This window comes from Pristiophorus japonicus, chromosome 17, assembly GCF_044704955.1.
Source record: "Pristiophorus japonicus isolate sPriJap1 chromosome 17, sPriJap1.hap1, whole genome shotgun sequence".
NCBI lineage: Eukaryota > Metazoa > Chordata > Chondrichthyes > Pristiophoridae > Pristiophorus > Pristiophorus japonicus.
Window position 1 is genome coordinate 62,308,522 of NC_091993.1, and position 25,979 is coordinate 62,334,500.

At 47.2% G+C, this 25,979-nt stretch overlaps 1 protein-coding gene across 3 annotated transcripts in view; it reads right to left on the reverse strand.

The window, feature by feature from the left end:
• dram2b (DNA-damage regulated autophagy modulator 2b) overlaps positions 1-25,979 on the reverse strand; it is a 252,349-nt gene that overhangs the window by 193,694 nt on the left and 32,676 nt on the right. The window contains exon 1 of one of the 3 annotated variants that reach the window (XM_070858759.1): positions 12,278-12,615. The exons of the other annotated variants lie outside the window; for them this stretch is intronic. The gene's annotated coding sequence lies outside the window, so the exon portion shown is untranslated. Of the gene's footprint in view, positions 1-12,277; positions 12,616-25,979 lie in introns of those variants that run through there. 3 annotated transcript variants of the gene reach the window in all.

The following is a 25,979-nucleotide window of genomic DNA, read 5'->3' on the forward strand; positions in this document are numbered from 1 at the left end:
AATCGGGGCCTGGACGACCAGCGACCCCACGTTATCTCGAGTTAAAAGATGCGTTTTAACTGGTGACTGGGCAGAGGCCCACGATGCCTGCCCCGATGAGATCAAACCTTTCCAAAGGCGCATGCATGAACTATCACTACAGGCAGACTGCCTGATGTGGGACAGCCAAGTAATTATGCCCTTGCGAGGCAGAGAGGCGTTTGTCCGGGAGCTCCACCGCGAGCACCCGGGGATCATTCTTATGAAGGCCATAGCCAGATCCCACGCCTGGTGGCCTGGCATTGACGCGGACTTGGAGCTCTGCATCCAGCGGTGCACCATTTGTGCCCAACTCAGTAATGCCCCCAGGGAGGCCCCCCTAAGCCCCTGGCCCTGTCCCATCAAACCGTGGTCACGGGTGCATGTAGACTATGCGGGCCCATTCATGGGCAAAATGTTCCTCGTAGTCGGCGATGCATTTTCAAAGTGGATCGAGTGCACCATTTTAAACTCGAGCACCACCTCCACCACTGTGGAGAGCCTTAGAACCATGTTTGCAACGCACGGAATTCCTGACATATTGGTCAGTGATAATGGTCCATGCTTCACCAGCGCAGAATTTCAAGATTTTATAGTTGACCACGGCATAAATCACGTTAAGACGGCACCGTTCAAGCCGGCCTCCAATGGTCAGGCGGAGTGAGCAGTGCAAATCGTTAAACAAGGCATGCTAAAAATCCAAGGTCCCACGCTGCAGAGCCGCCTGTCGCGACTGCTACTGGCATACAGATCTCGTCCGCATTCGTTGACTGGGGATCCCCCCGCGCATCTATTGATGAAACGGACCTCAAAGACTGGGCTCTCGTTAATCCCCCCAGACATGCATGAAATTGTTGAGGCAAAGCGCCGGAAGCTAACTGAGTACCATGACCGAAATTCGAGGGGGATGTGGAATGAGATAGGGGACAAAGTGTTTGTGCTAAACTATGGCAGGGGTCCCAAATGGCTTGCAGGGACAGTAACGGGCTACTGATTGTACAAATGGACAATGGCCAAACCTGCCGAAGGCATGCAGACCAAGTAAAAAGTAGATTCACCAACAACACTGCAGAACCAGAGGCAGACTGCAATGTGGAACTCGCACCACACCTGGTGGACAGACAGAGGGAACAACTTGAGGAAAGGGCAGTCTCAACAGACAGCCCAGGTGAGATACCAGCAATCATACTGAATGAAACAGACAGCCCAGGCGAGATACCAGCAATCACACCGAAAAAAAAACAGGCACCAAGGCAAACAACTGAACCACAACTAAGACGCTCCACACAAGAGTGTAGACCACCTGAGAGACTGAATCTATAAAGACAATAAGACCTTGGGGGAGGATGATGTCATGTACCTCACACTACTGTATATAACTGTATCTTACCATGCTATACATGACTGTAACTAGATATGTCCTGTAACCACAAGCATACTTTACCACCAGGGGTGCACTTGCAGGAGATACTGCATACCTGTTCCACACAGGTATATAAAGGCAGGTCTCAGGCAAGTGTGGCACTCGAGAGCTTGAAATAAAGGTGCAGGTCCTGAGTGACCTTGACTTCAGCATGTGCCTCATGTAAGTCTGTACTGCAGGGTCAGGACTTTACAGAATCCAAAACAGAGGCGATTCGACGAGCACCCAGGCCCTGCAACACATCGGAGTTGCGTTCATTCCTGGGACCGTTGAACTATTTCGGGAACTTTCTGCCAAACTTGAGCACATTGTTGGAGCCGCTACACGTGCTCCTGCGTAAGGGTTGCAAATGGTTTTGGGGGGATTGTCAGGAACGGGCTTTTGATCGGGCGCGAAACCTACTTTGTTCAAACAAGTTGTTGACCCTGTACGACCCCTGTAAAAAATTGATTCTGACATGTGATGCATCGTCCTTTGGGGTGCGTGTTGCAGCAGGGCAATGCTGAGGGTCAACTACAACCTGTGGCTCATGCCTCTAGGTCACTCTCTCAAGCAGAACGGGGATATGGGATGGTCGAGAAGGAAGCGCTTACGTGTGTCGATGGTGTAAAGAAAAATACATCAGTACCTCTTTGGTAGGAAGTTTGAATTAGAGACGGACCACAAGCCATTAACATCCCTGTTGTCAGACAGCAAGGCCATCAATGCCAACGCATCAGCTCGCATACAGCGATGGGCTCTCACGCTGGCTGCTTATGACTACTCCATCCGGCACTGGCCCGGCACTGAAAATTGCGCTGACGCACTCAGCAGGCTTCCACTGGCCACCACTGAGGGGGCAACGGAGCAAAGCGCTGAGATGGTCATGGCTGTCGATGCCTTTGACAGCGCAGGCTTCCCCCATCACAGCCCGCCAGATCAAAATCTGGACAAACAGAGATCCTCTCCTATGCCTGATTAAGAAATATGTCCTGACCGGGGATGATGAAGGCCATTGCCCGGTCACGTTTGGTGGCCTGGAATTGATTCAGACCTGGAACACTGTGTTCGCAGGTACACGACGGGTCCCCCGCTGGGTAATGCCCCCAGGGAGGCCCCATTCAGAGAGTGGCCCTGGCCCATCAAGCCATGGTCACGCATTCATGTTGACTACGCGGGCCCGTTCATGGGAAAGATGTTCATTATGGTGGTTGATGCGTACTCGAAATGGATCGAGTGCATCATTCTGAATTCATGCACCGTGGAAAGCCGACGTGCGATCTTTGCCCATGGCTTGCCGGACATCCTGGTTAGTGATAATGGCCCACGTTTCACAAGCTACAAATTCCAAGAGTTTATGTCGGGCAATGGCATCAACCACGTCAGGACTGCGCCGTTTAAGCCGGCCTCCAATGGCCAGGCAGAATGTGCAGTCCAAATCATTAAGCAAGGTATGCTCAGGATTCAAGAACCCTCCCTACAATGCCGCCTATCGCGTCTCCTGCTGGCCTATAGATCCCGACCGCACTCGCTCACGGGGGTCCCGCCCGCAGAGCTACTAATGAAACGGACACTCAAAACTCGGTTGTCCCTCATTCACCCAGTCCTGACCGACATAGTTGAGGGCAAGCGCAAGTCACAAAACGAGTACCATGACCGTAACTCGAGGGGGAGTTGTATAGAAATAAATGATCCTGTGTTCATCCTCAATCACGCCATGGGGCCCAAATGGCTTGAGGGCACTGTAATTGACAAAGACGGGAATAGGGTCATCGTGGTAAAACTCAACAATGGTCAGATATGCGGTAAACATCTGGAACGCCATCCCGGGAATCAGTCTGGTGAACCTTCGCTGCACTCCCTCAATAGCAAGAATATCCTTCCTCAAGTTAGGAGACCAAAACTGTACACAATACTCCAGGTGTGGCCTCACCAAGGCCCTGTACAACTGTAGCAACACCTCCCTGCCCCTGTACTCAAATCCCCTCGCTATGAAGGCCAACATGCCATTTGCTTTCTTAACCGCCTGCTGTACCTGCATGCCAACCTTCAATGACTGATGTACCATGACACCCAGGTTTCGTTGCACCTCCCCTTTTCCTAATCTGTCACCATTCAGATAATAGTCTGTCTCTCTGTTTTTACCACCAAAGTGGATAACCTCACATTTATCCACATTATACTTCATCTGCCATGTATTTGCCCACTCACCTAACCTATCCAAGTCACTCTGCAACCTCATAGCATCCTCCTTGCAGCTCACACTGCCACCCAACTTAGTGTCATCCGCAAATTTGGAGATACTACATTTAATCCCCTCGTCTAAATCATTAATGTACAGTGTAAACAGCTGGGGCCCCAGCACAGAACCTTGCGGTACCCCACTAGTCACTGCCTGCCATTCTGAAAAGTACCCATTTACTCCTACTCTTTGCTTCCTGTCTGACAACCAGTTCTCAATCCATGTCAGCACACTACCCCCAATCCCATGTGCTTTAACTTTGCACATTAATCTCTTGTGTGGGACCTTGTCGAAAGCCTTCTGAAAGTCCAAATATACCACATCAACTGGTTCTCCCTTGTCCACTCTACTGGAAACATCCTCAAAAAATTCCAGAAGATTTGTCAAGCATGATTTCCCTTTCACAAATCCATGCTGACTTGGACCTATCATGTCACCTCTTTCCAAATGCGCTGCTATAACATCCTTAATAATTGATTCCATCATTTTACCCGACTGAAGTCAGGCTGACCGGTCTATAATTCCCTGTTTTCTCTCTCCCTCCTTTTTTAAAAAGTGGGGTTCCATTGGCTACCCTCCACTCGATAGGAACTGATCCAGAGTCAATGGAATGTTGGAAAATAACTGTCAATGCATCCGCTATTTCCAAGGCCACCTCCTTAAGTACTCTGGGATGCAGTCCATCAGGTCCTGGGGATTTATCGGCCTTCAATCCCATCAATTTCCCCAACACAATTTCCCGACTAATAAGGATTTCCTTCAGTTCCTCCTCCTTACTAGACCCTCTGACCCCTTTTATATCCGGAAGGTTGTTTGTGTCCTCCTTAGTGAATACCGAACCAAAGTACTTGTTCAATTGGTCTGCCATTTCTTTGTTCCCCATTATGACTTCCCCTGATTCTGACTGCAGGGGACCTACGTTTGTCTTTACTAACCTTTTACTCTTTACATATCTATAGAAACTTTTGCAATCCGTCTTAATGTTCCCTGCAAGCTTCTTCTCGTACTCTATTTTCCCTGCCCTAATCAAACCCTTTGTCCTCCTCTGCTGAGTTCTAAATTTCTCCCAGTCCCCGGGTTCGCTGCTATTTCTAGCCAATTTGTATGCCACTTCCTTGGCTTTAATACTATCCCTGATTTACCTTGATAGCCACGGTTGAGCCACCTTCCCTTTTTTATTTTTACGCCAGACAGGAATGTACAATTGTTGTAGTTCATCCATGCGGTCTCTAAATGTCTGCCATTGCCCATCCACAGTCAACCCCTTAAGTATCATTCGCCAATCTATCCTAGCCAATTCTTGCCTCATACCTTCAAAGTTACCCTTCTTTAAGTTCTGGACCATGGTCTCTGAATTAACTGTTTCATTCTCCATCCTAATGCAGAATTCCACCATATTATGGTCACTCTTCCCCAAGGGGCCTCGCAAAACGAGATTGCTAATTAATCCTCTCTCATTACACAACACCCAGTCTAAGATGGCCTCCCTCCTAGTTGGTTCCTCGACATATTGGTCTAGAAAACCATCCCTTATGCACTCCAGGAAATCCTCCTCCACCATATTACTTCCAGTTTGGTTAGCCCAATCTATGTGCATATTAAAGTCACCCATTATAACTGCTGCACCTTTATTGCATGCACCCCTAATTTCCTGTTTGATGCCCTCCCCAACATCGCTACTACTGTTTGGAGGTCTGTACACAACTCCCACTAACGTTTTTTGCCCTTTGGTGTTCTGCAGCTCTACCCATATGTAACCACATATGTAACCACAATGTAACACCACTGTATTACTGTATACACTCAACCTAGATGCACACCTTGACCACAAGGGATGAACTTGTGGGAAACACTCCTTACCTGATTACACAGGTATAAAAAGGGACGTCCTATGCAGGGTCATCGTCTTTGGAGTCCTGTGAATAAAGAGTTAAGGTCACAGAGTGACCTTGTCCCCAGAATGTGCGTCGTGTGGTTTCATACTGTAGAGTAAGGACTTTACATTGGGCAGTAACCTTTTATGTGGCACCTTGTCAAATGCCTTCTGGAAGTCCAAATACACCACATCCACTGGTTCCCCTTTATCCACCTTTGCAAATCTGTTTCGAGGCAAGTTTCAAGAAGAGTCCATCTGTCGGTTTCCCACAGCGCCGTCAATTGCCTACACGTACAGTCAATGACATCAGCAGCTCCCTCGTGTCTTTGAAATGTTTCAATCCATGCAAGACTTTTAGCCATGAGGAAAGATTGGATAGGCTGGGTTTGTTTTCTTTGCAACAGAGGACGCTGAGGGGAGAATTTATTGCAGGTGTATAAATTTATGAGGGGCCTAGATAGAGCAGATAGGAAGGACCTATTTCCCTTAACAGAGAGGTCAACAACCAGGGGGCATAGATTTAAAATAATTGGTAGGAGGGTTAGAGGGATTTGAGGGGAAATTTCTTCACCCAGAGGGTGGTGGGGATCTGGTCATCATCATAGGCAGTCCCTCGGAATCGAGGAGGACTTACTTCCACTCTTAACATGTGTTCTTAGGTGGCTGAACAGTCCAATATGAGAACTACAGACTCTGTCACAGGTGGGGCAGATAGTCGTTGAGGGTAAGAGTGGGTGGGACTGGTTTGCCGCACGCACTTTCCGATGCCTGCGCTTGTTTTCTGCATGTTCTCGCCGACGATACTCGAGGAGCTCAGCGCCCTCCCGGATGCACTTCCTCCTGGTACTCACTGCCACAAAGAGTGATAGAGGCAGAAACCCTCACCACATTTAAAAAGTACCTGGATGTGCATCTGAAGTGCTGTAACCTGCTGAGTTACGGACTGAGAGCTGGAAAGTGGGATCAGGCTGGATAGCTTTGTCGGCCGGCGCGGACACGATGAGCAGGGCTGGCCTCCTTCCGTGCTGTAAATTTCTATGATTCTAAGACTTTCAGACAATTGTCAAACAGATTATTTTAGAGACAAACAAAGAGAACAGACAGCTAAGAGATTGCTGTTCACACTCCTCAACCTGAGCAGTAAAACTGATTAATGACATACAGGTACAGCGTAGAGAATCCAGCAGCCTTGGGACCAAGGCCGCTCTGGATTCTGGGTATTTCTGACTTCCGAACGTCTTTATGACATCTCAAATCCAGAATCCGGAGCCCAGAAACGCCCGGGCCAAGCAGTGGATCAGCCCAGCTGCCTCCAGCGTCAATGGTGAAAGCAGCACAAGCAGAACGTTCTAATACTTTAGAAGACACATCAAAACACAGAAAGTAAAGCAGACGGAGAACAGGAGCGCACTCACAATACCTAGGTAGGGGAGGGGTCAGAGAGTCGGGCGGCAGCAGGGGTCGGCCCGAGGCGGGGGAGAGGTCGGCGGCAGCCCGCGATGCGGCTTCGGATTCCGGACGACCCTGCCACGGATTGTCCCAGTGTCCGGAGCGGCACGGATTCCGAATTTTCAACACTGTACCTGTACTTCGCGTTCTTCATGGCAAGGATCTTTAGCTCTCGTGTTTGAGGTTCTGCCTTGCAGACCCTGAGCAATGATGCATTCGGTGTAGATTTTCCATGTTTCTGTTGAGTCTATCACCATGGTCGCAGTCCAAGCAGGGTGCAGGAATACCAAGTGGGAAAATCTACAAAAATCCAGTTTCAGCAGAAGTGCTGATTATTGGACCACGCGGAAATATGTTCTGAATATTTGAACTCTTGTTTCCTACGAATTAGTACCACTAGATGTTTGCCATATTCCTCTGCAGTCACTCAAGAACTGCTTCTAGATTGCAGAAAGAAGTAAAGACTGTGGGAGGTGGAGAGTTTCAATGGTTTGAGGTCACACAAGAAATAGGAGCAGGAGTCGACCATTTGGCCCCTCGAGCCTGCTCCACCATTCAATAAGATTATGGCTGATCTGATCATGGACTCAGCTCCACTTCCCTGCTGCTCCCCATAACCCTTATTCCCTTATCACTCAAAAATCTGTCTATCTCTGCCTTAAATATATTCAATGACCCAGCTTCCACAGCTCTCTGGGGTAGAGAATTACATACCCTCTTAGAGAAGAAATTCCTCCAGTTTTAAATGGGCAGCCCCTTATTCTAAGACTATGCCCCCTAGTTTTAGTTTCCCCAAGGGTGGAAATATCCCTTCTGCATCCACTTTGTCAAGCCCTCTTATTATCTTGTATGTTTTGATAAGATCACCTCTCATTCTTCTGAACTCCAATGCATATAGATCCAACCTACTCAACCTATCTTCATAAATCAACCCTCTCATCTCCGGAATCAACCTAGTGAATCTTCTCTGAACAGCCTCCTATGCAAGTATATCCTTCCTTAAATATGGAGACCAAAACTACACGGACTCTAGGTGTAGCTTCACCAATACCCTGTACAGTTGTAGCTAGGCTTCTCTGCTTTTAAATATCCCCCTGCAATAAAGACCAACATTCCATTTGCCTTCCTGATCACTTGCTGTACCTGCATACTAACTTTTTGTATCTCATGCACAAGGATTCCCAAGTCTCTCTATACTGCAGCACTTTGCAATTTTTCTCCGTTTAAATTATAATTTGCTTTTCTATTATTTCTGCCAAAATGGATAACCTCACACTTTCCAACATTATACTTCATCTGCCAAATTTTTGCCTACTCAATTAGCCTGTCTATATCCCTTTGCAGATTTTTTGTGTCCTCCTCACAATTTGCTTTCCCACCCATCTTTGTATCATCAGCAAACTTGGCTACATTACACTCAGTCCCTTCATCCAAGTCATTAATATGGATTGTAAATAGTTTCAGCACCCCACTAGTTACTGTTTGCCAACCGGAAAATGACCCATTTAACCCGACTCTCTGTTCTCTGTTAGTTAGCCAATCCTCTATCCATGCTAATATATTACCCCCAACCTCGTGAACGTTTATCTTGTGCGGTAACCTTTTATGTGCCACTTTATTGAATGCCTTCTGGAAATCCAAATACACCACATCCACAAGTTCCCTTATCCACCCTGCTCATTACATCCTCAAAGAACTCCAGCAAATTTGTCAAACATGATCTCCCTTTCATAAAACCATGTTGACTCTGCTTGATTGAATTATGCTTTTCTAAATGTCCTGCTAATGCTTCCTTAATAATGGACTTAATAATGAGAAATTTAGAATTCAGCAGATAAGGATAAAGGATTTAATTAGGAGGGAGAAAATAGAGTGAGAGGAAGCTTGCCGGGAACATAAAAACTGACTGCAAAAGCTTCTATAGATATGTGAAGAGAAAAAGATTAGTGAAGACAAACATAGGTCCCTTGCAGTCAGATTCAGGTGAATTTATAATGGGGAACAAAGAAATGGCAGATCAGTTGAACAAATACTTTGGTTCTGTCTTCACGAAGGAAGACACAAATAACCTTCCAGAATTATTAGGGGACCAAGGGTCGAGTGTGAAGGAGGAACTGAAGGATATCCTTATTAGGCGGGAAATTGTGTTAGGGAAATTGATGGGATTGAAGGCCGATAAATCCCCGGGGCCTGATAGTCTGCATCCCAGAGTACTTAAGGAAGTGGCCCTAGAAATAGTGGATGCATTGGTAATCATTTTCCAATAGTCTATCGACTCTGGATCAGTTCCTATGGACTGGAGGTTAGTTAATATAACACCACTTTTTAAAAAGGGAGGGAGAGAGAAAACAGGTAATTACAGACCGATTAGCCTGACATCAGTAGAGGAGAAAATGTTGGAATCAATTATTAAAGATGAAATAGCAGCGCATTTGGAAAGCAGTGACACGATCGGTCCAAGTCAGCATGGATTTATGAAAGGGAAATCATGCTTGACAAATCTTCTGGAATTTTTTGAGGATGTAGCTAGTAGAGTGGACAAGGGAGAACCAGTGGATGTGATGTATTTGGACTTTCAAAAGGCTTTTGACAAGGTCCCACACAAGAGATTGGTGTGCAAAATCAAAGCACATGGTATTGGGGGTAATGTACTGACGTGGATGGAGAACTGGTTGGCAGACAGGAAGCAGAGAGTCGGGATAAACGGGTCCTTTTCAGAATGGCAGGCAGTGACTAGTGGAGTGCCGCAGGGCTCAGTGCTGGGACCCCAGCTCTTTACAATATATATTAATGATTTAGATGAGGGAATTGAGTGTAATATCTTCAAGTTTGCAGATGACACTAAACTGGGTAGTGGTGTGAGCTGTGAGGACGATGCTAAGCGACTGTAGGGTGACTTGGACAGGTTAGGTGAGTGGGCAAATGCATGGCAGATGCAGTATAATGTGGATAAATGTGAGGTTATCCACTTTGGGGGCAAAAACACGAAGGCAGAATATTATCTGAATGGTGGCAGATTAGGAAAAGGGGAGGTGCAACGAGACCTGGGTGTCATAGTTCATCAGTCATTGAAAGTTGGCATGCAGGTACAGCAGGCGGTGAAGAAGGCAAATGGTATGTTGGCCTTCATAGCTAGGGGTTTTGAGTATAGGAGCAGGGAGGTCTTACTGCAGTTGTACAGGGCCTTGGTGAGGCCTCACCTGGAATAGTGTGTTCAGGTTTGGTCTCCTAACCTGAGGAAGGACATTCTTGCTATTGAGGGAGTGCAGCCAAGATTCACTAGACTGATTCCCGGGATGGCTGGACTGACATATGAGGAGAGACTGGATCGACTGGGCCTTTATACACTGGAGTTTAGAAGGATGAGAGGGGATCTCATAGAAACATATAAGATTCTGACGGGACTGGACAGGTTAGATGCGGGTAGTATGTTCTCGATGTTGGGGAAGTCCAGAACCAGGGGACACAGTCTTAGGATAAGGGGTAGGCCACTTTGGACTGAGATGAAGAGGAACTTCTTCACTCAGAGAGTTGTTAACCTGTGGAATTCCCTACCGCAGAGAGTTGTTGATGCCAGTTCATTGGATATATTCAAGAGGGATTTAGATATGGCCCTTACGGCTAAAGGGATCAAAGGGTATGGAGAGAAAGCAGGAGAGGGAACGATCAACCATGATCTTATTGAATGGTGGTGCAGGCTTGAAGGGCCGAATGGCCTACTCCTGCACCTATTTTCTATGTTTCTATGTTGCTACTTTTTTCGTGATAGTGATTGTATTGTTACTCCTTCTCTATAGTCTCTTGATTAATCCCTCTTGGAATGTTTTTAGTGTCTTCTACCGCGAAGACTGATACAACATATTTGTTCAAAGTCTCTGCCATTTCTCTGTTCGCCATTATTAATGCCCCAGTCTCATCCTCTAGGGGACCTGAGGGTGTGGGTGTGTGGGAGTGTGACCCGGGGGTGTGTGTGACCCGGGTAGGGGGTGGGGGAGTGTGACCCGGGGGGGTGGGAGTGTGTCAGTGTGACCCGGGGGGGGGTGGGAGTGTGACCCGGGTGCGGGGGGGCGGTTTGACCCAGGGGTGTGAGAAGCTCCCTTGATCATCACGTAGTAATAAAGTTTGACTCTGCATCCTGCAGTGAGGTTGAAGCTGGAGAGAGCACGGTGACAGCTCACAGATCCAGGCTTCACATTCACTGCAAAGAAACATTCCAGCTCGAAATGTGGGGCTTTGAAAAGTGAATAATAATCAGCACGTGAACCTGAATCCATTCCCAGAAGTGAAAAGGTTGCAACACAAAAAACTTGCAACACACTCCCCTGCCTCGTGTCAGAGGTATAATCCTGGCCCCATGAGCCCGATACACACACCCCAGTCTAAGATTAGTAGCCCGCCTGTCTGCCCCAGTGTTTGGAAATGCAATACCTGGTCATTTACAGACTGTTGTGTGTTTATTGCAACATCTGCTCTGATTAAAATACTGTCCGTGCCTGAGATGTTATCACTCTGATCCCAGGAGTCCCTTACACAAGACACTTTAACACTCGCCTCGAAGACAGAAGGTTGTGGGTTCAAGTCCCACTCCAGGGCATTGAGCACATAAAGCTAGGTTGACACTCTAGCGCAGTGCTGAGGGAGCGCCGCACTGTCGGAGGGGCAGTGTTGAGGGAGCGCCGCACTGTCGGAGGGGCAGTGCTGAGGGAGCGCCGCACTGTCGGAGGGGCAGTGCTGAGGGAGTGCTGCAGTGTCGGAGGTGCCGTCTATCAGCTGAGACGTTATGTCCATCTGAGACTTGTTTAAAAGATCCCACGGCCACTATTGGAGGAAGAGCAGGAGACTTCTTCTTGGAGTCCTGGTCAAAATTTCTCTCTCAACTGGCATCACTAAAACAGATAAGGTGGTCATTATCTAATTTGCTGCTTGTGGGATCTTGCTGTGTATTATTTGGCTGCCCCCGTTTCCTGCATTGCAACAGTGATTATGCATCAAAAAGCACTTCATTGGCCGAACAGCGTTTTGGGGCATCCTGCAGTGGTAAAATATATTGTATAAATTCAAGTCTTTCTTTCAGCTGCAGGATAGAGAGACTTTCACTGTAACGTCGTTAAATGGCCTCCCTCACCATGCTACATTTATCCTAATGCGGGATTAGGGGTGTTACAGGGAGCAGAGAGTAAACCAGTTAGACTATCAGAGTGAAATTCCCAGCAGGGTGGGGCTGGAGGGTCCAGCGTACAACTGCAGATTGCAACCCGTTCCTCAATGATAATAAGCTGGGCTTTCTTACCAGGACCGAGATTCTGCAGCCAGAGCCCACATTCGGTGTGAGCTGTGCATGGACCCAGGGTACAGTGCCAGCCTCGCTGTCTTTAGTGTCCCCGAGCTCTGGGCTCCCTCAGCAGTGTAAGTATCAGCCTGCTTTGTATCCTGTTTGATGCCAGTCTCATCCAAGCACCACTTCTCCAGTGCTGAACAAGCTTCCTTCCTGTACTATCAGTGCTGCTCTTTAAAAAGCTGGCTGTACCTCTGCTTCAAACTCTTCCTACTCCAGTAACTCTGTGCTGTGCATCCCCTGCATACATCTCCTGTCCACTTTAGTGTTTACACTGGGTTACAGCTGGCTGCCTGTATGACACCAACAAATTCAACAGAGAAACTAAGAGACGTCTCAGCTGTGCAGAAAACTACTCCGGCACATAGCCCCATCTGCAGGATAGGGAGACTATATCACTGTTACAATGCACAGCTCCATCTGCAGGATAGGGAGACTGTTACAATGCACAGCTCCATCTGCAGGATAGGGAGACTGTATCACTGTTACAATGCACAGCTCCATCTGCAGGATAGGGAGACTGTATCACTGTTACAATGTACAGCTCCATCTGCAGGATAGGGAGACTGTATCACTGTTACAATGTACAGCTCCATCTGCAGGATAGGGAGACTGTATCACTGTTACAATGCACAGCCCCATCTGCAGGATAGGGAGACTATATCACTGTTACAATGCACGCTAACAACAACAACTTGTATTTATATAGCACCTTTAACATGGTAAAATATCAAAAGGTGCTTTACACGAGTGTTAGAAAACTAAATTTGACACCGTGTCTCATATGGGGATATTGGGGCAGGTGGCCAAAAGCCTAGTCAAAGAGGTAGGTTTTAAGGAGCATCTTAAAGGAGGAGAGGGGTAGAGAGGCAGATAGGTTATGGGAGAGAATTCCAGAGGTTATGGCCTCTGCAGCTGACTGCACGGCTGTCAATGCTGGAGCGATTAAAATTGGGTCTGTGCAAGAGGCCAGAATGAGAGGAGTGCACACATCTCAGAGGATTATGGGCAATACTCCCTTTAAGCTGCAACGGCCACCCAGCGCTCTGGTGACCCCACGCAGCCGGCTCACTGGCTCTTAAAGAGAAACACCGCTCATGCACGGAATTGTGCACGGGCCGCGCATCCCATTAAAGGGGCCATGGGGCTTAAAAGGAAATAGAGGGAACGTTGGTTGTGGGGGCTGGAGGACAGTACAGAGATAGGAAGGGGCGAGGCCATGGGAAAAATTCAAAACAAGGATGAGAATTTGAAAATCAAGGCGTTGCTTAACCGGGAGCCAATATAGGGCAGCGAGTACAGGGGTAATGGGTGAACGGGACTTGGTGCGAGTTAGGACACGGGCAGCCGAGTTTTGGAAAAGCTCAAAATTATGGAGAGTAGAACATGGGAGGCTGGCCGGGAGTGCATTGGAATAGGCAAATCTAGAGGTAACAAATAATAATAACTTTTATTTATATAGCTGGTAATTGGGATTAGACTGGATGATCTTTTGTTGGTCGGCGCAGATATAATGGTAAGTACTGCAGGGAATAGAATACGGCCAGGGTGATCTCCTGGACTAGTTTCGATCGCCTGGATGGGTCGGAGAGGAATTTTCCCAGATTTTTTCTCCTGAAATTGGCCTGGGTTTTTATCTGTTTTTTGCCTCTCCCAGGAGATCACATGGCTCCGGTTGGAGTGGAGTGTAGATGTTTTTAGTATAAGGGGTGTTGCAGTGGTGTGGGGCGGACTGGTTTGGGCTGGGTGCTCTTTGCCGTTCCGTCATTGTTCATGGGTTTGTATGTAACCTTTAGGGCTGCTGACGAAGGGCCGTGTGGCTCTTTCTCGGCCGGTGCGGACATGATGGGCCGAAATGGCCTCCTTCTGCGCTGTAAATTTCTATGTTTCTATGTCTTTAACATAGTAAAATGTCCCAAGGTGCTTCACAACCACGCTACAGACAAACATAGAAACATAGAAACATAGAAAATAGGTGCAGGAATAGGCCATTCGGCCCTTCGAGCCTGCACCGCCATTCAATGAGTTCATGGCTGAACATGCAACTTCAGTACCCCATTCCTGCTTTCTCGCCATACCCCTTGATCCCCCTAGTAGTAAGAACTACATCTAACTTCTTTTTGAATATATTTAGTGAATTGGCCTCAACAACTTTCTGTGGTAGAGAATTCCACAGGTTCACCACTCTCTGGATAAAGAAGTTTCTCCTCATCTCGGTCCTAAATGGCTTATCCTTAGACTGTGACCCCTGGTTCTGGACTTCCCCAACATTGGGAACATTCTTCCTGCATCTAACCATCAGAATTTTAAACGTTTCTATGAGGTCCCCTCTCATTCTTCTGAACTCCGGTGAATACAAGCCAAGGTGATCCAGTCTTTCTTGATATGTCAGTCCCGCCATCCCGGGAATCAGTCTGGTGAGCCTTCGCTGCACTCCCTCAATAGCAAGAACGTCCTTCCTCAAGTTAGGAGACCAAAACTGTACACAATACTCCAGGTGTGGCCTCACCAAGGCCCTGTACAACTGTAGTAACACCTCCCTGCCCCTGTACTCAAATCCCCTCGCTATGAAGTCCAACATGCCATTTGCTTTCTTAACTGCCTGCTGTAACTGCATGCCAACCTTCAATGACTGATGTACCATGACACCCAGGTCTCGTTGCACCTCCCCTTTTCCTAATGTCACCATTCAGATAATATTCTGCCTTCGTGTTTTTGCCCCCAAAGTGGATAACCTCACATTTATCCACATTATACTGCATCTGCCATGCATATGCCCACTTACCTAACCTGTCCAAGTCACCCTGCAGCCTCTTAACGTCCTCCTCACAGCTCACAGCTTAGTGTCATCTGCAAACTTGGAGATATTACATTCAATTCCTTCATCTGAATCATTGATGTATATTGTAAATAGCTGGGGTCCCAGCACTGAACCCTAATTTTGAACAGATAAATTTGACACCGAGCCACAGAAGAAATTAAAGCAGATGATCAAAAGCTTGATTAAAGAGGTAGGTTTTAATGAGCATCTTAAAGGAGGAAAGAGAGGTAGAGAGGTAGAGAGGCAGAGAGGTTTAGGGAGGGAGTTCCAGAGCTTAGGGCCCAGGCAGTTGAAGGCACATCCACCAATGGTTGAGCAGTTATAATCAGGGATGTTCAAGAGACCAAAATTTGAGGAGCGCAGACATCTTGTGGGATTGTGAGGCTGAAAAAGATTACAGAGATAGGGAGGGATGAGTCCATGGAGTGATTTATAAACAAGGATGAGAATTTTGAAATCGAGGTGTTGTTTAACTGGGAGCCAATGTAGGTCAGAAAGCACAGGGGTGATGGGTAATCGTGACTTGGTGTGGGTTAGTACACAGGCTGCTGAGTTTTGGATGACTTCAAGTTTACGTAGTGTGGAATGTGGAAGGCTGGCCAGGAGTGAGTTGGAGTAGTCAAGTCTAGAGGTAACAAAGCCATGAATCAGGGTTTCAACAGCAGATGAGCTGAGGCAGGGGCGGAGTTGGGCGATGTAACGGAGGTGGAAATAGGCGGTTTTTGTTATGCTGTGGATATGTGGTCGGAAGCTCATCTCAGAGTCAAATATGAATGACACCTAGGTTGCGAACAGTCTGCAAAAGCAAAATACTGCGGCTGCTGGAATCTGAAATAAAACCAGAAAATGCTGGCAATGCTGGAAATGTCAGCATCTGTGGAGAGCAGAGTTAACGTTTCAGGTCAATGACCCTTCGTCAGTGTCATATATGTATACACTGTATATATTATGCTGGTACCACTAGAGGGTGCAACTATGAGAGGCCCAGGCAGGAGCTGTATAAAAGGCTGGTCACCACGTTGCTGCCTCACTCTGGAGTTACAATAAAGAGACTAATGTCACAGCAGTTCAAGCACAGCACTAGGCCTCGTGGAGTTATTCTACAGATAAGTAGAGACATATCAACTGGCAACGAGAACAGATCACGGACTTACACGTAGAGATGGCTGCCGTTGGTAGTTTAGAAAAGATTACAGAGGGTGAAGCCTTTACTCTGGTTTCGCTGGCCAGGTATCGCTTCTACACACATTGCCACACCGAGGGCCAGGATTTAGCGGAATATGTCGCAGACCTACAAAGGCTCGCGGAACTGTGCGAATTTGGCGAACTCCTCAACAATGTGTTGTGGGAAGTTTTCGCGACAGGATGGGATGTGAAGCGGACCATCACCTTAAGCCAGGCGTTCGCGACCTCAACGTCGAGATTCTCCCAGAATCAAAACTCACTGGCAAGTACTGTGCAGAAAATAACTGTTGATCAAAGAATTAGTCCGACTCAGAGTCCGCCAAGGAATGTAAATGTGAATCGTTTAACATGCTGGTGTTGCGGGGGTAACCATCGGGCCCGTCTCTGTCGATTCAGACACTATGTGTGAAAAGGCTTCGGCCAAAAGGGCCACCCACAGCGAATGTGCAGAAGAACTGCGACTCAAAACGTGGCAGAGGAGTCGGCAGGAGGTTTCTGATCCAGCAAGGATCATAAAGTACAAGCTAAAGAGGCAACTTAGCCCGAGGAAGCAGTGCACGAGGTGCACACCTTCACTACCAAAAGTCCCCCCATGATGATGAAAGTCAAGATAAATGGCATTCCTGTTTCCATGGAGTTGGACACAGGGGCGAGTCAGTCACTTATGAGTCAGAAGGCATTTGAGAGGTTGTGGGGCAACAAAGAACAAAGACCCAAGTTGAGCTTGATTCAGACAAAGCTGCGCATTTACACCAAGGAACTGATCCCAGTTATCGGCAATGCGAACGTAAAAGTATCCTATGATGGAGAGATACACGAATTGCCACTGTGGGTTGTACCAGGCGACGGGCCAACGCTGCTTGGCAGAAGCTGGATGGTGAAGATTTGGTGGAACTGGGAAGATGGCAAAGCACTACCTTCAGTGGACGATGCTTCCTGTGCTCAAGTGCTGAGCAAGTTCCCATTCCCAACTTCAACAGGCGCCAAAGTGCAGATCTGAAGCAGGTGCAAAATTCACAAGAAACCCCCACCCCCTGTGTTTGGGTTCATTCAAAAGGAAATTTAATTTGGGACTATCTACCGAAAAGTTTGGAACTCTAAAGTACTTATGAAAGAAACTACAAACTTTAATAGAATTTTGGATTTTAAAAGACAAACTCAAGGCTGTGGGCAGACCCAAGGAACTAGCAGGAGACAGTCTAATTAAGTGAAGCTACCTGGGTGTGAAGACTAAGTTAACCTGTCTGGAGGGATGAGTATTCGAAAATCCTTCCCCCACAAGAGACATTAATATCACAAAATCACCCAGAGGTAGCTACCATCAACATGGGTCTGGACAACCATTTCAGCATATACATCACAAAGAGGCCCAATCCAGCCAGTATGCGAAAGACTGAGCACAAAAAAACATTGCAATTACCAAACTAATATTTCCATCAGGAAATAGTTTTCGACCATCAACTCACCTAAAACATATCAACTTTTAACGAGCCCACCAAAATATTACAAAGTAGAACCAAGCCCGCCAAAATTATACAAAGGATTTTCAACAGATTTGGCGCCAAGATTAGAACACTGAAATCGTATAACTGGCCCCCTGTTTCAACAGAGGGTATGCCATACTACCTTAGATGACACTTTGACTGACAGACTAGTAACACACTACGCTGTCATCACGACAAGGAAAGAAACCAACACGACAGTTGCAAACTAACTTCTCCAGCCTCAAAGTCCTGAAGTCCTGAAGGAAGGAAGAACATCACCATTGCGGCAGCGACCAACCACAGTCAACATGGCATCAACGGAAAACAACCGCGATCTACCGTGAATTGTCAAAAGGATTGGTAAGCATGGTCCCTGCATGCCCTGGACTCCAACCTAGCTAGAATTAGGTATTGGGAGGTGGGAGGTATAATTTTACTGTAACCTCCTTTGAATATGTAGTGTATGGTTCTTTATTAGAGTAATTATAAGTTTGACCTTGTACCTTTCCTTGTATTGTCCTTTATTAGAGTGATCGTAAGTTTGGCCTTGTATTTTTCTTACTAGAGTAATAAGTTTGTATTACCTTGACTGTAATAAAACCAAGGTTCTTTTGCATCAAACCAGTGTCCTTTGCACTTTTGTCACACCCCCATATAAACCCAGAGTATAGAACCCAAGGGAGTGGGAGCGAATCGAACTGCTCAAGTTGGTCAGAAGGGAACCTGACCCCCTCATAGAGACCACCCCCTTACAGATCCACTTGGTCCCCGAGGCATGGCCTGTTCATCACAAGGCTTGAGCGGTCCCTTACATGATGAGGGAGAAAGTGGAGATCGAATTGGACAGACTTCAACGCGAGGGAATCATATCACCAGTCGAACTCAACGAGTGGGCCAGCCCAATTGTTCCGGTAAGAGCGATGGCACGGTCAGAATCTGCGGCGACTACAAGGTAACGATCAACCGAGTTTCATTACAGGACCAGTACCTACTACCCAAAGCCGATGATCTCTTTGCGACATTAGCAGGGGGTAAGGCATTCACCAAGCTGGATCTAATCTCCGCTTACATGACCCAGGAGCTGGCTGAGTCGTTGAAAAAATTAACGTACATTAATACACATAAGGGACTGTTTTTGTATCACAAGTGCCCGTTCGGGATCCGCTCGGCTGCAGCCATCTTCCAAAGGAACATGGAGAGTCCGTCGAAATCGGTTCCACGCACCATTGTATTTCAGGATGACATCCTAATCACTGGTTGCGACACTACCGAACACCTGCACAATCTGCAAGAGGTTTTAAGTCGACTAAACAGAGTCGGACTCTGGCTGAAACGATCCAAGTGTGTCTTCCTGGCACCAGAGGTAGAATTCCTGGGGAGGAAGATTGCGGCAGACGGCATCAGGCCCACGGACTTGAAGACAGAGGCCATCAAGAATGCACTCAGACCATGAAATGTAACGGAGCTGCGCTCGTTCCTGGGACTCCTCAACTATTTCGGTAACTTTCTTCCAGGGTTGAGCACCTTGTTCGAACCATTGCACAAGTTGCTACGCAAGGCAGACGACTGGGTTTGGGGTCAAAATCAAGAGGCCGCCTTCAAAAAGGCCAGAAACTTGCTGTGTTCGAACAAGTTGCTTGTATTGTATGACCCAGGTAAAAATGTCTAGTTTTAGCATGTGACGTGTCGTCGTACCGTGTCGGGTGTGTTTTACAGCAAGCAAATGTAGCGGGCAAACTCCAACCGGTTGCATATGCATCTAGAAGTCTATCCAAGGCCGAAAGAGCCCACAGTATGGTCGAGAAGGAGGCTTTGGCCTGGGTCTATGGGATAAAATAAAATGCACCAGTATTTTTCGGAGTCAGGTTCTAGTTAGAAACCAACCACAAGCCCTTACTCTCACTGTTTTCGGAAAGCAAAGGCATAAACACCAATGCTTCGTCGTGAATCCAAAGATGGGCACTAACACTGTCGGCCTACAATTATACGATCCGTCACAGGCCAGGCACTGAGAACTGCGCTGATGCCCTCAGCCGGCTACTGTTGCCCACCACTGGGGTGGAAATGGCGCAGCCCGCAGACCTGTGCCTGTGTAAATGTAGATTTTTTTTCTCTCAATCTGGTTCAGTAAAATTATTGAGTCGAATACCTCTTGTGCTTTGAACAAAGCAGTCTTTATTTTATCGGCCGACAAGACTTATCAGACAGAAGATATACTTTCTCGATCGAGCGTACACACTCCCTACGGATAAATGATGTTACATCGTAAAGCGACAACAGTTATACAGTTTTGAAAATAGATAACAAAATACAATTAGATTGACATTCTAACTCAGCCACTCATTAGTCAATCTATATGAGATGTTTTTACGAAAGCTCAAGCATTGCCTCTGAATGTTTCAATTTAGTGGTGTGACTACCAACTGAGACCTTGCAATTCTGCAGATTTATCCATATATTCATTTCATGTTACAATTTATGTTATTGGCAGGATTAGTAACTTGAAACCTTGGGAAAGACTGTTAACTGTGCTGATGTTGCACTATTTGCAATCTGACATTCTCCCAGCTATTCTTCCATGGCTTATACATTTTCATATATCCAGTTTACTTTACTGTCCTTAATTCCATATATTCCGTTCAGATATCCACACCTGGTCATGGACATCTTCAAAAGCGAAGGGTCACCCGCAATGACCCGCCAGATCAAGACCTGGACCAACCAGGACCCTGTGTTATCTCTTGTAAAAAGTTGTATCCTCAATGGGGACTGGTCAGCGGTCCCAAGAGAAATGCAAGATGAGATAAAGCCGTTTCACCGTAAAGACGAAATGTCTATCCAATCGGATTGCCTCTTATGGGGCAACCGCGTCGTCCTGCCAAAAAAAGGCAGGGCAACCTTCATACGCGACCTACACAGTGCCCACCCAGGCATAGTCATGATGAAGGCTATTGCCAGGTCCCACATCTGGTGGCCCGGCATTGACTCGGACTTGGAATCACCATTGCACAAGTTGCTACGCAAATGGCGGAGCAGTCTCGAGGGGCTAGATGGCCTACTCCTGTTCCTAATTCTTATGTTCCTATGTTCACAGTTGAGCAATGCCCCCAGGGAGGCTCCACTTAGTCTGTAGTCCTGGCCCTCAAAACCATGGTCCAGGATCCATGTAGATTACGCAGGCCCCTTTCTAGGAAAAATGTTCTTTGTTGTAGTGGACGCCTATTAGAAGTGGATCGAATGTGTAAGAATGGCATCCAGCACATCCACTGCCACCATTGAAAACCTCAGGGCCATGTTCGCCACCCATGGCTTGCCCGACATTCTGGTCAGCGACAATGGTCCGTGTTTCACCAGCTTGGAATTCAATGAATTCATGACTCACAATGGCATCAAGCATGTCAGATTTGCCCCGTTCAAGCCCGCATCCAACGGCCAAGCAGAGCGGGCAGTCCAAACCATAAAGCAGAGCTTGAAACGCGTCACAGAAGGCTTCTTACAAACCCGCCTATCCCCGGTGCTGATCAATTACAGGACATGACCCCACTCGCTTACCGGGGTCCCCCCTGTGGAGCTACTAATGAAATGTGCACTCAAAACCTGGATCTCCTTAGTCCACCCTGACCTCAATGATCATGTGGAAACCAGGCGCTATCAGCAAAACATGTACCATGATTGCGCGGCTGTATCACGCGACATCACTGTAAACGACCCGGTGTTTGTGCTGAATCACGGTCATGGCCCCAAATGGGTCGCTGGCACTGTTTTAGCCAAGGAGGGGAATAGGGTGTTTGTTGTCAAACTGTTTAATGGACAAACATGCAGAAAGCATTTGGACCAGACCAAATTATGATTTACAGGGAACCAGGAACTACCGGGAGAGGAGCTTACCTACCTCAGCGATCTACCTACACACACCCAATCAGCAACAGACCTAGCTACCAACCACGAGAATGATCCACCATCTCCAACAGTACAGTCAGACCAACAGCGCTGCAAGACAGCAGTGGCCCGACCAACTCACCTAGGCCAGAAGCGACACTCAGACGATCAACCAGGGAGCGCAGAGTTCCAGATCGCCTCAACCTGTAACTAACTCGCATCCAAGACTTTGGAGGGGAATGTTGTCATATATGTATACTTTGTATATACTATGCTGGTACCACTAGAGGGTGCAACTGTGGGAAGCCCAGGCAGAAGCTGTATAAAAGGCTGGTCACCACGTTGCTGCCTCACTCTGGAGTTACAATAAAGAGACTAAGGTCACAGCAGTTCAAGCACAGCACTAGGCCTTGTGGAGTTATTCTACAGAAAAGTAAAGACATATTAGTCAGAACTGGCAAATGTTCAGCCTCAGGCAGAAGTTGGGGAGAGGGATGGAGTCGATGGCTGGGGAACAGAGTTTGTGGCCAGGACAGATGACAATGGCTTTGATCTTCCCAATATTTAGTTGGAGGAAATTTCTGCTCATCCAGTACTGAATGTCGGACAAGCAATCTGACAATTTAGAGACAGTGGAGGAATCGAGAGAGGTGGTGGTGAGGTAGAGCTGGGTGTTGTCAGTGTGCATGTGGAAACTGATGCTGCAGATGGGGCATCAAACACTGTTACAATACACAGCCCCATGTGTAGGATAGGGAGACTATCACTGTGACAATGCACAGGGCCTCAACAGCTTTTTGGGGGAGAGATTTCCACTACTTTGTGTGAAGAAGTGTTTCCTGATATCACCCCTGAACGGCCTGTCTCTAATTTTAAGGTTATGCCCCCTTGTTCTGGACTCCCCCACCAAATAGTTTCTCTCCACCTATCCTATCAACTCATTTAATCACCTTAAATACCTCTATTAGATCACCCCTTAATCATCTATACTCAAGGGAATACAAGCCTAGTCTGTGCAACCTGCCCTCCCAATTTACCCCTTTTAGCCCCGGTATCACTCTGGTTAATCTCACAGCACCCCCTCCCAGGCCAATATCTCCTGCCTGAGGTACGGTGCCCAGAACTGAACGCAGTGCTTCGGACGGGGTTTAACCAGAGCTTTATAGAACTGTAATATAACTTCCACCCTTTTGTATTCCAGCCCCCTTGAGGTAAAGGCCAACATTCCATTCACCTTTTAAAATTATTTTTGTACCTTCCCATTAGCTTTTATTGATTTCTGTACTTGAACCCCTAAATCTCTCTGCTCCTCCAGTTCCTAGCTTCCTGTTACTTAGAAAATACTCTGATCTATCTTTCTTAGGTCCAAAAGTGGATGACCTACATTGACTCCATCTGCCACAGTTTTGCCCACTCACTATATTGATCAATGTCCCTTTGCAACTTTCTGTCCCATAAGAAAGAAAGAATGTGCATTTATATAGCGCCTTTTATGGCCTCAGGACGTCCCAAAGTGCTTTACAGCCAATGAAGTACTTTTGAAGTGGAGTCACTGTTGTAATGTAGGAAACGTTACATTATTTACTGTGTCATCAGCTAGCTTGGATGTACGGCTCTCTATTCCTTCATCTAAATAATTCATAAATATAGTGAAAAGCTGAGGCCTCAGTGCAGATCCCTGAGGGGCACACAGCCAATCGGCTCTGGCCCATACAAACTTCATCCTCGCGTGTGGTGGTGTAGTGGTCATGTTATTACACTAGTGATCCGGAGGCCTGGACTAATAATCTAGAGAATGTAAGTTCAAATCCCACTGAATCTTAATTCAATTTAAAACACATCTGGAAACAAAGCTGGTCTCAGTTAAAGTGAGCATGAAGGTGTCGGATTGTCGTAAAATCCCAACTGCTTCATTAATATTCTTCAGGGAAGGAAACCTGCCGTCCTTACCTGATCCGGCCTACGCATGATTCTAGTCCCACACCAACCTGTGTTAATTTTTAACTGCCCTCTGATATGGCCCGGCAAACCGCCACACTACCTTCCAAGGCCAGCTCGCGATGAGCAACAAACACTGGCCTTGTCAGCAACACCTACATCCAGAGAATGAATGATAAATTAGGTGGATCCCAGTCAGATTAGCTATGCATGCAGTATTCCTCTGAATGCACACACTGTCACGTTGTTGTTGAACCAAGCCCGATTGGGCACCAAGGGAAATGGGCACAATTTCAGAATTGATTCCAGTATGGACGGGCTGTTCGAAACAATGGTTAACAGAACTAGCTGTGCTATCACTGTTTAACCAGAACTTCTGCACGACCTACGTCTCCAATTACATTTCAAAGTTCGAATCAAGATAAGAGAGATAGCGACCTTGCATTGTATAACTAGGAAAGACAGGAGCAACACGGCCTCCCCTACAGAGATAACACAGGCAAAGTCAATGACGTCAATATAAACAATGCAAGTCCTTGACGGGCTCCAAGAGCTCAAAAGAAATCGATGTAACTATTTGTACTGCACTTTTTTTGACAGACAAGCATTTGTCCATCCCAACCCCCATGCCCGTACTGCACTTTTTTGACTGACAGACGACAAGCCCCGCCCCATCAAGTTCCGCCCCCCCTCCCAGCCGAATCATTCCATGAACGTGGTGCCGAGAAGCAGGACCAGAGGCTCCGACTCTCTTTCCGCCCCCCCCCCCCCCCCGGCCAGCATGGGCCCGATGGTGGCGGTCCTGGGCCCAATGGTGATTGGGGGGGGGGGCGATGGCAAGAGCGAGGCAGGGAGAGAGAGAGGGGCTGGGGGCGGGGGAGACAGAGAGGCTGGGTGAGGCATGCATTTTGACTGGGGTAAGGCACTTCGGCTGAAGGAGGGATGTACTTGGACTGGGGTAAGGCACAACTGCTGGGGGAGGCATGTACCTGGACTGGTCGGCCCTTGCTGTCTTCTGGGAAGCACTGTCCTCTGTCATTTCAGGAAGTCAAAGTGGATCGAGAAACAATTTAGAAAGTCAGTGAGACCTTGGGATGGGTGGTTCCAGTTAAACATTCCTTTGAAAGTTCAGGGTGTGGCTTATCCTCCAAGGGTATAAAATTAATGTGAATATTTTGCTGCCTGGCAGGGTTTTGGAAGCAGATTTAATATTAACATTCCAAAGGAAATATAGTTGAAAAATAAACATTTGCAGGCTGCTGGGGAATGGGACTAATTGGAAATTTCTTTCACAGAGCCAAAACAGGTAACAACATAAGAAATCGGAGCAGTAGTAGGCCATACGGCCCCTCAAACCTGCTCCACCATTCAATAAGATCATGGCTGATCGTCGATCTCAACTCCACTTTCCCGTTCGATCTCCTGATCCCTTGATTCCCCGAGACTCCAAAAATCTACCTGTAAAGTCCTGTCCCCTCAGTACAGATTCACACGAGGCATGTAGTGAAGTCAAGGTCACTCTGGACCTGCACCTTTATTTCACAGCTCTGGAATGCTGCACTTGCCTGAGACCTGTCCTTATATACCTGTCTCTTGCAAGTGCACCCCTGGTGGTAAGGTATGCTGGTGGTTACAGGTCATATCTTATTACAGTCATTTGTAGCATGTTAGGATACAGTTATATATAATAATGTAAGATACAAGACAGGGACTGTTATGTCTCAAATAAAGCAATGTGACTGAGTACTGTAGACTTGAGTAAGTGTGACCTTAGTCTCTTTATTCTGACTCCAGAGTGCTGGCACAGAATGGGAGGCCTGCTTATATACGGTGCTCCCAAGGGATGCTGGGTTCCCTAGTCGATCGTCTCGGTACAAACACAGGTGCAGGTGAGTTGGTTGCGCCTTCGCTAGGCTGCTGAGCAGCTGGCCTTGCTGGGCTGCTGGGGATGATGAGTTCAGCTTTGTGGTCAACTGTGATGTCGGTTGCCTCTTGTGTGTGTATTGGAGGGTTGAAGTTGATGGTGTCCTCTTCAGGTTGCTTGTGGCTGTCTGTGAATCGCAGTTTGGTTTGGTCCAAATGCTTTCTGCAAGTTAGTCCATTTGCAAGTTTGACCTCAAACATCCTACTTCCTTCTTTGGCTACGACAGTGCCAGCAAGCCATTTGGGACTATGTCCAAAGTTGAGTACAAATACAGGGTCATTGACTTCAATATCGCGTGACAAATTTGTGCGATCACGGTACATGCTTTGTTGATGCTGCCTGCCCTCGACATGATCATGGAGATCAGGGTGGACTAGAGTGAGCCTTGTTTTGAATGCCCTTTTCATGAGCAATTCGGCAGTGGGA